This window comes from Podarcis liolepis, assembly GCF_965112155.1.
Source record: "Podarcis liolepis genome assembly, chromosome: 4".
Lineage (NCBI taxonomy): Eukaryota > Metazoa > Chordata > Lepidosauria > Squamata > Lacertidae > Podarcis > Podarcis liolepis.
In genome coordinates, this window is record NC_139558.1 from 44,951,200 (window position 1) to 44,963,912 (window position 12,713).

A 12,713-nucleotide genomic window follows, 5' to 3' on the forward strand; every position below is an offset into this window, starting at 1 on the left:
GCAAAGAAGGCCTTTGGTCACTGGAGAAGGACAGCTGAATAATAAAAGAAGAAGCTTGTACTGGGAGGACAGAAAAGAGCTGTTTTGGCATGTGAGAGGCTTTGGCAGTGAAATGTGGAAAAGTGGGAAGTTGTCAGCTGTAGGGGTGAAAGGAATTTGGAAAGCAAGACATGGAAGGATGGTTAACTGGGTTTGTTGATGAGGTATATTTTTAGAAGCTAGGATTTGTTGTGCTGAAAAGGTGTCTCATCAATCTGAAATATTGTGTGCAACTTTTCATTTGTTGCAGTTTTAAATTAGTTCTGGTTAACAAGGACTGAATTTGAAATAAATTAAATACGTTTCTTTTTTTAAAAAAAACAACAAGACCCCCAAGGGTGGACTTTAACCCTTGGCTGCACTATGATGGATTTTCTGACTGCACAAGCATTTCAGCTTGCCAGACAGAATGCAAACCCTCTCTTGCCCCCCACCCAAATTTTGGGAATTCTCCTGGGCTGTGTGTGGGAGGAGACCCTGTTCCAAAAGTAGGAGTTCTTGCACAGTGCTTGCTAATTACATGAAACCCGCCCTAAGAGTCAGAAAATGTGCATGGTTTTTTTTTATGTGGAAAATCTGAAAGTAAGTCGGTTTGATTATTTTGACTCAGAACATGTTGAAAAGCAAATCATCCAGTTTCATCAAGTATATTCTGACTGTGTATCCAAGGTGTCCCATCAACATTTTATTCATGGTGGCAGAGTTTCTGACTTTCCAATAGCATAGTGGCTCCTCTGCTCTTAATCCTATATCTCCTCAGGCAGCACCTTGAAAATAAATAAATATTTTCTGCTTGAATTATGAAAGTCTTTATTTTATCTTCCTATAACTAGTTGTTGTTGTTGTTCCAGTACAGTGGTACCTCGGTTTAAGAACAGCCCTGTTTACAAATGATTCGGTTTACGAACTCCACAAAACTGGAAGTAGTGTCCCGGTTTGCAAACTTTACCTTGGTCTAAGAACGGAATCCAAACGGTTGACGGGCACTGGTGGCGGGAGGCCTCATTTGGGAAAGAGCACCTCGGTTTAAGAATGGTTTCGGTTTAAGGACGGACTTCCGGAACGGATTAAGTTCGTAAACTGAGATACCACTGTAGTTTATTAATGCTTGGGCCATAGGTCACTCACATACAGTGGTACCTTGGGTTACATATACTTCAGGTTACAGACTCTGCTAACCCAGAAATAGTACCTCAAGTTAAGAACTTTGCTTCAGGATGAGAACACAAATTGTGCTCTGGCGGCGCGGCGGCAGTGGGAGGCCCCATTAGCTAAAGTGGTGCTTCAGGTTAAGAAGAGACCTCCGGAATGAATTAAGTACTTAACCCGAGGTACCACTGTATAAGATAAATAAGCACAGCACAAAATCAAGCAGTATAAAATGCTGCCTAATATCATGTCGCTGCCTAGAATCATGCAGTCTTAATCAGGTCTACTCAGAAGTCCTATTTAATTCAGTGAGGCTATCTTCCAAGGAAACGGGGCTAGTGTTTCCACCCGAGGATGCTGAAGTTCCATACAGAATAATGGCTGATCTCCACATACAGCTGACAATCATTTAAGCGTGGTTTGCATGAACACCTCCTAATAGCACGAAACCTTTCATTGTGCCACGTTCAAACCATCTGCTGATAGGTTACAGGCCATATGTGCAAATGTTCTTGTTCATGAAACTAAATTTGACTTTGAGGAAAGCTCAGCATAATGGTAAGTTGCTCAAAATTGCTAAACACAAATAAGTGAAAGAAAATTGTATCCTTGTCAATTGCATACTTATCTTAAGATGTAATTAGCTTTAACTGCCACTTTCTATTTTGTGTATTATGCCCCTTCTAAAGCTGCTCTTATTCATCCAATGAAGCATAATTGTTTTTGCTTCTGAAAACTGTTTAATTTCTGCTTTATTTTAATTTTTTAACTAAGCGGATATAGAGATTATAAGTACTGGAGGATATACAATTCCCAATTGGACAATGCAATTTATTTTTCCAAACTAAATCTCTAAGATGGTTCGACTTCCTAGCACTTTGTACTGTATTAATGGACTCCAACGTCCCATATTAGCAGTAGCCACGAGAGACAGAAATAAATTTACTGGCTAAGAAAGCCCTGTTAATAAGATTCAGTTATTCTAACATCACCTGCCAATAGACCCATGCATGATCCTCCACCCAAATGAGAATTGTCTACAGTAGGGTAACTCCCTTACCTGGGTTTATTTGTTTTGTTTTTGGTAACTAAGGAATTTATTTTCAATTAGAGTTGACAAAAGCATGACAATAATCAGATGTACAGGGAACTGATGCATAGTTTCTTATGCGTAAAAAAAAGAGAACTTCCAATAATCCTATTATAATGAGCCCAAAGACAACATGATCGTGTTGTAGAGCAATGATATTCAAATATGTTAGGGGAGAGAGGTGATTTTAGAAATTTAATAGAAAAATAAATGGTCCCCTTCCATGTTCTGGGAAACTAAAGAGTAGGTCTATTAGTATGGAATTTTAAGATATGGAAGCATGCACACGTATGCATGTAAAAAATGACACATTGTAAGAGACATAAGGAGTTGCCTCGTATCAAAATAGACTGACTGTCAGCGGATCGCCAGGGTTTCACCTTCCCCACTCTGCCTGGAGATGCTAGGAATTGAACATGGCACCTTCTGCATGCAAAGCATACCTTCTATCACTGACCCATGGCTGTATCTCTCTTCCAGCATCAATACTGGTGCTCCTGACAGCAGCGGAGGAAGCCACTCATGTGCCTGGGGCGCAGCACCCAGGGGCAGGGCAAGCCGCCCATGGGGTGGAGCGGAGCGCACTGTGGGGCCTTCAGAGTCTGCCTGCCTCCTTCCACTCAGCCACCCTATAGCTGGGGGGGGGGGGAGGCAGCGGTCGGACCGTTTGGGCAGCATGGAGCCTGCGTGAGTCTAAGCCACCGCGTCTCTCCCAGGAGAGATGCATGGCTTGGGCGTGCTACAGGCCCTGTAGTGAGTGCCACCCATCATTTTGTCACCCCCCCAGTAGTGACACCCGGGGCGAACCGCACCCACCACACCCTCCTTTCTATGCCCCTGACTCCTACATCTTGTGCATACCACGCAACAGATTATATGCCTCATCTTTGCTCCCAACAAATATTTGGAATAGGGAACACTGAAGATACTAACCATTCATTTTCAGAACATATCCTAAAGTGCAGAGCACTGCCCATTGCTCCACTGAAGTATTTCTGGATGAGCATTGTTGCAGTTTTTGTTTGAATGCAGAAGCACAAATAGTGATGTGAAGTAGTCTTTATATTTGACAAGTTACGTGATACTGAAGCTGCAGGCTTATGCACACTAACTTGGGGTAAGAACAAAGGGGGGATTACTTCTGAGTAAATATGCACGAGACTGTGCTGCCAGATTTCTAAAATACCTATACAGTGGTACCTCGGGTTACATACGCTTCAGGTTACATACGCTTCAGATTACATACTCCACTAACCCAGAAATATTACCTCAGGTTAAGAACTTTACTTCAGGATGAGAACAGAAATCGTGCTCCGGCAGTGCGGCGGCAGCAGGAGGCCCCATTAGCTAAAGTGGTGCTTCAGGTTAGGAACAGTTTCAGGTTAAGAACGGACCTCCGGAACAAATTAAGTACTTAACCCGAGGTACCACTGTATCTGTTGCGTTGCAATAGGGCAGGCAGAAAAATGCTCCATGTCTGGTTCCTTTTAGGGAAGGGGAAATGATTTTAATTACCCTTGGATATATAAACATTGATATGAGGGGGGAAAGCATATCAGCATCGTCAAACAACACTGCACACAAATACTGCACACAAATACAAGTGTTTAAGACTATAGGCCAATCTAGATCTGATATACTTGCCCTACTGTGTCATTACGTAGTTGACTTTTCTTTAACAAATAGCCTGTGAGAGAGAGGGATTGAGCTGATTAGGGTTGTGACAATGGGGTGAGCAAACCTCAACCCTTTGCTCCCACCATGGTCTCAGGTGGACCTTTCCCATTAATTGTGAATAGCAGGTAAAGGTAAAGGTAAAGGGACCCCTGACCATTAGGTCCAGTCGTAGCCGACTCTGGGGTTGCGGCGCTCATCTCGCTTTATCGGCCGAGGGAGCCGGCATACAGCTTCCAGGTCATGGGGCCAGCAAGACTAAGCTGCTTCTGGCGAACCAGAGCAGCGCACGGAAATGCCATTTACCTTCCTGCTGGTGCGGTATCTATTTATCTACTTGTACTTTGACGTGTTTTCAAACTGCTAGGTTGGCAGGAGCAGGGACCGAGCAACAGGAGCTCACCCCGTCGCAGGGATTCGAACCACCGACCTTCTGATCAGCAAGTCCTAGGCCCTGTGGTTTAACCCACAGCGCCACCCATGTCCCAGGTGAATAGCAGGTAGAGGGGGGCAAAGGGTTAAACCCTGCACCCCAATTCCAAGGTCCCTTGCAATTGGTCCCACCAGCCATTTTGTTAATGTAAAATCAGTGACACAGAGGCAGTTTAGTTCCTCCAGCCAGTAATTTATATACCACTTATTTACTGATGTTTAAAAATTACAGATAGCACACAGTGGATAAAATCAATTAAAATTAATTATAAAAACATAGCATCACTATGTAATAAACACAACAGCACCTCTGGGAAGACATCAGCCAGAAACCTCCATTTGGCTTGTATTAAATTCTGGAATATCCAAGTCACACAAACTACCTTAATCTTCTTCAACCATTTCCTCCCCACTGTGGTCTCAGGTAAACTCTTTCCGCACACCAGTTAAAGTTTGAGATAATTCCTGATTTATTTTTTTTAACGGGACCTTCCAAATACCTTATTGCATGATTGCAAAAAAAAAAAGAAAAAAAAAGATCAGCATTCTTACAGGGAGATTTCTATTTGACAGTGAAGATCTTTATCAGCGTGTTACCATGTACTGGCAAGTTTACAATGAAATCCGAGTCAGTGTCTTTCCCCAGAGTGCAGTGCTCAGTGGAAATAGCTCTGTTTGAAGCAATGTTTAGAAACAGATGAAAATGAACCACAACATGATACATGCCACAAAATAGTTTTTGTTTTTGTTTTGTTTTTGTTTTTAAAAAAATGAGTTTCTTTTATTTGCTTTTCTTGATTTTCCTGCTGTGATTTTCTCTACAACTTGACAGTTGTGGGGGTGGGGGTGAAACTTGAAATGCCTTGGACTAGGTTGGCATTGTTTTAATTTTGGCATGCCTGAAATAGCTTATTTCAATTTCCAATCCTGGTTGTTAGCCAAAATAGTGTTAGATAATAATAACTATGAATGTTATCAGACGAAAGCAATTAAATAATAAAAACATTACATGTGAACTATCAAATAACTGCCTAATACTGTGGTCAAATAGTGCCAAATAGTGCCGAATATAATATACCAGTAGCTTTCAATCTCTTTCCAGGGAATCTTTGCTTCATCAAGCATTTCTCAACAAAATTAACAGCTGGAAGGCAACTTCCTCATCAAAACTGATCTTCTTAAAGTCAATTTTTCAATAAATAAATAAATAAATGGGGGGGCACACACAAAAATTGAAATGAAGCCCAACAGTGCATCAACTGAATATTGAGTCTAGAACTTACTTACCTCAGCATCCCATGATTTGTTTAGGAATTTTTTTGACAGACAGACTGAAGTTCCATGGCAGACATTAATGTGAAAAACCCCCAAATATGCATTCCCCTTTCCCTGTTGTTATATATATTAACCTTTTTTCAACTGTTTTTCAGACTACTTCCAATGGTGAGCATTCAATAGTTGTTTAAAACTTACAACCCTGTCCTAATAATTCTCAGCTGTAAATTGGTTATACTGAAATATTTGCTTCTGTACCAGCATATATAAGATGGAAATGTTAGTACCATTTAGCAGAGATGCTAATCCTCACCACAATCTCCCTTTACATAAGTGATGCCAAGGAGGAAGGGAAAGGATAAGATTTTGGCCCTAGTGATTCAACTCACCAGCCAACTCAACTTATGCCAAGTAGAAGCCTAAGTTACATCTACTCTTCAAATAAATAGCAAGAGTGAAACCAGAAATGTTCTGCCTAGGGTGAACAGATGAAGTAGGCAATGGGAGCCATGAATTAATAGCTGTATACATAAGGAATTTCAGGAGGGTCACTTTGTGCTATATCCAAGGGCAGAAAGAATGAGAAATAAAGTCTCTGCCAAAACTGTCATAGACAAGCCTCTTCCTTTGCTTCTGCTACCCCCCTTTCCGAGTTCTGTTCTTTGCTTACAATTCATGACAAATCCTTGATTTAGCCCACAATCATTAGCTGTTGTTGCATCTACAGAAGCCGCGTGTATGTGTGTGTGTGTGGTATCCCCGCAAAGAGGCTAGCAGATGTTCTATTACTCTGAAATCACATAATTAATGCAGTTTTCCCCCTTTCTTAAAAATCATTTAATTAGGCACTGTTTTGGATTTGTGCAGTATATTAAATATTTTGTCACTCCACAAAAATTAATTCTTCATCAGAATGACTTATTAACTCATTTTCCCAACTACAAGCTGTTAAGAAATGTAAGCATTTAGAGGATAAAAGGAGAGATTAACTATTAATGTAATGTGCCTCCAACATTTGACACCCTACTTAGCATGACCATTATCTACCACAGCCTACACAATTTATTCCTCATGCTCCCACTGTATTGCTGGAACACCATATGGCCATGCTTGTTTTTCTTCAAATAATTTTCACATAAACAGCTGGTGAACTGTTTTCATTGTAACACAGCACATATTTTCTCAGACAGTTAGGAAGGATTGATGCAGCTCTGGATGCTGTCATGCGTCTCATATCAATATTGTAAGGAAATGCAAATATACAATTTCAGAGCTTCCAGATCATTTCTGCTTTGCCTTTTTGCAAAAGAAAAAAAAATCATCCTTCTAAACTCTGTCTCTCACACAGCTTTAAATGTGTATAGGAGAACCCTCCAACATGGGAGCCAATTGCCACAATGCTTGCTGAAGCAGGAGGTATTTTAGTTAGTTAGTTAGATTGATTAATTTCTATACCGCTTAATATATTACAAATATCTCTAAGCAGTGTACAAAAAACTGAAGTAACAACAGACAACTTAAACATAATATTACAAAAATACAGTTACACACACACGTCAGTGAATTTACCTTCTGACACACTCTCCCTCTCATCCTCCAGGTTTTCACCCAGGGTCCAAACAAACTCTCAGCTCAACCACAACTAGATTTCCTGAAAACAGCGGACATCACTCTATTTTCTCACTCTAAACTTGCTTTTTATGGGCAGGCCCAAGTTAGATGGTACTTCCTCAGGCTGCCCACAGCTTTGTCCCATTCAGCCGCACTCTCCGTACCTGGTTCCAGAGGCAGCAGGTTTGCTGAGTTCCCCAGGGAGTCCGGAGAATGGGGAAATGGCCACTTCACTCACAACTCTTTCTTCACCCCCTGTCCTCTCCTGCTCCTCTTCCTCCAGTAGGGTTTAAGATGCCAGTATCCCATTCCTATAGTTATCTGTGAAAAGCAAAAAAGTGGTTACATCATAGGATCCATGACACATTGATTAATTAAGGTCACATTTCTCCCAACCTTTCCATATTGGCAATCATCGTTTTTCCATGTTGCCATGTGGGCTTCAATAAGAAGTAGCTATGCCAACAGAAACTCTCCCAAGGACTATGAGGAATCTGTAAGAAAAACACTGGGGCCTCATTATGTTATTTTGTTAGTTTTCTTTATTATTGAAGTTTCGTTTACATTTATGTGAGCCACTTATTTTTCTCAAAGAAAAGGAGACTCTGCTTAGGAAAGGTGTGAAATGTCCTAAACTGTGTGAGTGAGGGGATATTCCCAGTTTGCCAGGAAGATTGATTTTGTTAATCACCCTTCAGCTCCACAACAGAATCTACCAGATACCATAAGCCCAAGAAGATGGAAACCATTGCTGTGGACAGGGTAAGCTCATTCCAAATATGGTGGCATTTGGATTGATTCAGAAAGAGCTTGAACAGGGATGAAATCAGTAGACTCCATTTCAAAGTCTTTCAAAGCACCATTACTATTTATAAACTGGTTATGCTGTTACTAACTGCATAGTATCACTGATACTGGATTGCCTTGCAAAATAGCCACAAGCTTATTTCTTAGGTCTTTTCCACAAGATTGTTGGTCTTCCTCCTGGCTGGGTGGGAAAGACTCATGTGATTGTCTCTACCCACTTGGTAGCCCGTTGTATCTAAGTGGTGCATATACTTTGTATTCAAAAGGTCCAAATTCAATTTCTGACATCTCTAAGTAGGGCTGGGAAACCTTTGGCAATGTCAGTTGGCATAGTCTGAGCCAGGTGGATCAATGGTCTGATTTGGGATAGGTTCCTACTATTCACACACACACCTAAGCCACACAGGAGAGCAACATGAAGAAATCCTAATATTCCTAATATTCACCAAATTATTTTTTCTACCTGTTAGGCCATCATTAATTCAGGTGGAACATAATCTCATGCTATTCAGCATACAGCTGGAATATCCAGTGAAGCTCTTCAGGCAGGCAATGGTGAAGAGGAGGAACAAAAACATGGTATTTTCTTTGAAGTTTATCAGCAGCTCCTACTGCAGAAGAGCCAAGTCACTTTTTAAACTGGCTTGTAACTTCAAAAGTGGGAGCTGCTGCAAAAAATGGGGGCGAAATATGTAAACTCATATTTCAAGGTCCCCTTTTGATATTCAGCATCTTCACTAGTTATCAGCTTGTTATGGCATTACTAACTGGATCTTGCATTGTTCCGTTTGCATATGCAGTTCCCACCTCTGCTCCTGATTAGCTGCCTAAGAAAGGACTCACAGTTGGATAAAATTTAGATGAAATAAAGATGGCATAGGATCAACATGGAAGTTTAGCAGCCACTATATTTGCAGAATGACAAATACCACATCTGGGGGCAGCTGCTATCTCCAGCTATTCTAATGGCTCTTTTGATGTTCTGTGCCCTTCAAGTGTTGCCATATTGAAGGAAAATTTATACGACTGTATGGTGGATAAGAGCTTACTCAAATAAAAACATGAGGAAGAAATAAAAAGAACAGCTATGTGAATTATAGAACAGACGTGCTTACATAAGCCCTTCAGTTCTGAGCCGAGTGATATGTACAGAAAGAATTATTTGTGAAAGTTTACTTTTAGTATTTTCCTCTTACTCACTGACACAAGACCATTCTTGGTTGCTGTTGTTTTAATGAAACTTAAATTAGCCGGCATGCATACTTATTCAGAAAATGGATTAATGGGTGCCAAATATTTAGCATCTCAACAGCCTACGAGGGAGAGGCTGACACAATAATTGTCAAATAGTATCTTGCTCCCTTTTAATTTCAGAACCATGAAGGAAAATCTCTCTTTAAGTTGTGATCTTAAGCACACTTACCAGGAAGTCCCATTAATTACAGTAGGACTCATGTAAATATATTTAATTAGGACCGGAAAGTCACTGTGAATGTTGAGTAACAACCTCTTAAGACAGGTTATTTTCATTTTAGCTCAGTACAATTACTGGAGATGAATCTTGGCAGAAGACCAGCAGATCTGGCCAACTATAAAAAGGTGGGACCGTTTTCCTCTTCATAGTATAACAAACCCAGATCACGGTGTGCCATGTAACTAGTATGCCAGAATTCCAGACAATCCAAATACCCACAGTTAGTACTGAGTTGCAGTTTTACTTGCAGAAAATTGGTTCTTGAGCCCCCATTCTTAGGCATAACAACTCAAATACAGTGGTGCCCCGCAAGACAAATGCCATGCAAGACGAAAAACTCGCTAGACGAAAGGGTTTTGCGGTTTTTGAGCTGCTTCGCAAGACGAATTTCTCTATGGGCTTGCTTCGCAAGACGAAAACGTCTTGCGGTTTTTGCAAGTTTGTTTCCTTTTTCTTAACACCGTTAATACAGTTGCGACTTGACTTCGAGGAGCAACTCATAGAACGCGGTGTGGTAGCCTTTTTTGAGGTTTTTGGTGATTTTTGAAGCTTTTCCAAAACTTTTCCGACACCGTGCTTCGCAAGACGAAAAATTCGCTAGACGAAAAAACTCGCGGAACGAATTAATTTCGTCTTTCAAGGCACCACTGTATATGCTCATTCCACAGTGTTAGAAATGAGAAGTCAACATGGTTTTAAGAAATAAAACCTTGTCCTATTACAGGGAAGCATGTATTTAAAAAGGGAGCATATCTGCTTTTACACTTGAAACAACTAATCAGTGAATGCATATCATGGCATAAGATGACATTTCTTTCAGAAACGATTGTAAGCTTATGCATTTGTTATCTGCAAGGCTGGTGGTTCTTCTAAAGCAAAACAAAACAATCAAGAAACTCATATTAAAATGAGAAAAAGTAATTATATCATGTCTTTTCTAAAATAACATCATATTCAATTATTTTGATTCATCTTTAAGCCTAATCAATACATTTGTGCGTGTTTTTCCAAGTTAGATAGGCTAACAAACTGTGCCTTTCTTTCCTTTCAATTTGTGTTTGTTTTACTTTCAACAAATGCCTTGTATGTGTAAGATACTCAAATCTCAACCAAAGTTGCTACAGGGGATTAAATTCAAGTGTTTTATTTGTCAGCACAAATCTGGGTTTTACAAACTGTTTTAAAAGCTAAATTTCAAAAGTGCATTACCCACTTTATTAATTCAAATAGGCATTTCAATATAATAAACTAACAATGATGGTCAATGCTTAGTTTCTCTTTGATATTGGCCTAACTCTCTGTCATATTATTATATGCCTCATGGCACTAATTGTAACACACCACCCAATCTATTTTTAAAAAATCTTTTTTTATTGAGTTTATTTATAACACATACACACACACTTGTCAAACTGAACATGGAAACAGAAATTCAGAATCAAAAGAGAAACAAACAACAAGACATAAAACAAAAAAGTACAAATAAAACATGATAACGTACAAAAACTTCTACAAAACAAATAGTCAATAATATATATTTATTTCAGTTCTTCTCTTCCAATTGACTTCCTTCATCCTCAACACAGGATGTGTATTATGTACCACAATATGGTACATAAATAAATACAATGCATTGGGGAATGAAATTACATTTCTTCCATTATAATCTGTGTACCAAAAATTAATTGGGAGAAACATATAGTTTACAAACTAAAGAAGCCTCTTCAAGTTTCTAGCCTGAAATTGCCATAATAAATTTTGGAACCTAGGGTAACTCCACAGTCCCCTAGACTCCTCTACTACAGAAGCTAAAGTTCAAGAGATTACATACTTGGGTCTTTATGAGAGACTATAGAATTTAGAAGGCAGTCAGTTTCTGCAGGTATCTTCCCAGCACCGTTGTTTGAGAAAAGACATGCAAAAAAAGTCCTACAGTTCTCCGGAAATTGCTGCTTTCCTTTTATCTTTATATTGTTCACTGTGCCTAATTTATGCCACATAAACCCAACTGAAATGTATGAGATTTAAGTGGGTGGCTGAGCATTGAGCTGACTGGTTTCAATAGGAAACAAATTTTAGGTACACTGGTTTTCTTTATATTGTTCCCGTTGCGGGTCTTTATATTTTAAAGGCTGTTTAGAAGAGGATTTTCCAGCCATTTTGTAATCCCAAAATATACTGAAGAAAACAATTATAGGAGTAAGCAATGAAAATATACTGCAAGATTGGGGAATCAACTTAAGGTAGACTTTGAGTTAGGGTTGCCGTGGGTGGTTGGGGAAGATTGCTTCAAACTACACAATATGCAGAAGAGGTGCCTGCAATATAAGATTACATGAAATGACAGGAAAGAAACCAAAGATGGATTAGAAAATGCAGGTGGGAGGGATGCCCAAAAGGAGAGAGTAATTTGCTGTATATATGAGTCAGGCTGAAAAATGTCCACGAGCAGTTTATAAAGAGGGAGAGTTACTGCTTGATGGCATTTGAAACAATACTTCAGGAGCAAACCTATAAATGATTTTGCATTGTCTTTCTCTTGCTGAATGGGGAATGAAGTTTAGTGCCTATAATTACAGTGGGCGGTAAAGACTTAAACAATTCTTGTAATTATAATATGAAAAAGGGAGCATGCAGAAATGATCCATCTTTCCTTGTCCCTGGCAATATTCTCCAAGGATCCATTGACTAAGTTGCTTTCTAGCGTTGATTCATGTGATGCCATGTGCAGATTGGGCATTCTGGAGTTTACAGATAGGACTGACTTGAGCACAAAGTATGTGCAAAAAAGAGCACAATTTCAACTTTAAAAAGAAGAAGTTTACCATCTAGAATGTTAATGATACCATTTTTTAAATTTATGTATTCAGGGTGTAATTTATGTAGTGATGCATAGTTCATGAACACAGGCTGTCAGTCAATAAACACTTCACCTGTCACCCATTGTTTCTGGAACAATAAGCAAGTTGAATAATGGCGTTTATATACACACAACCAACTTTAGTCATCCTACAAAGCAATCTGTGTTGCATATGAATGATCTATATGTCTGGTGATCATATCGATTCCTGACAATATGGATCCATTTAAACCACAATGCCAAAAAAGGGGTTATTTGTGACATTACAGATGAAACACGTAATGCTTAACTATCCAGTATAT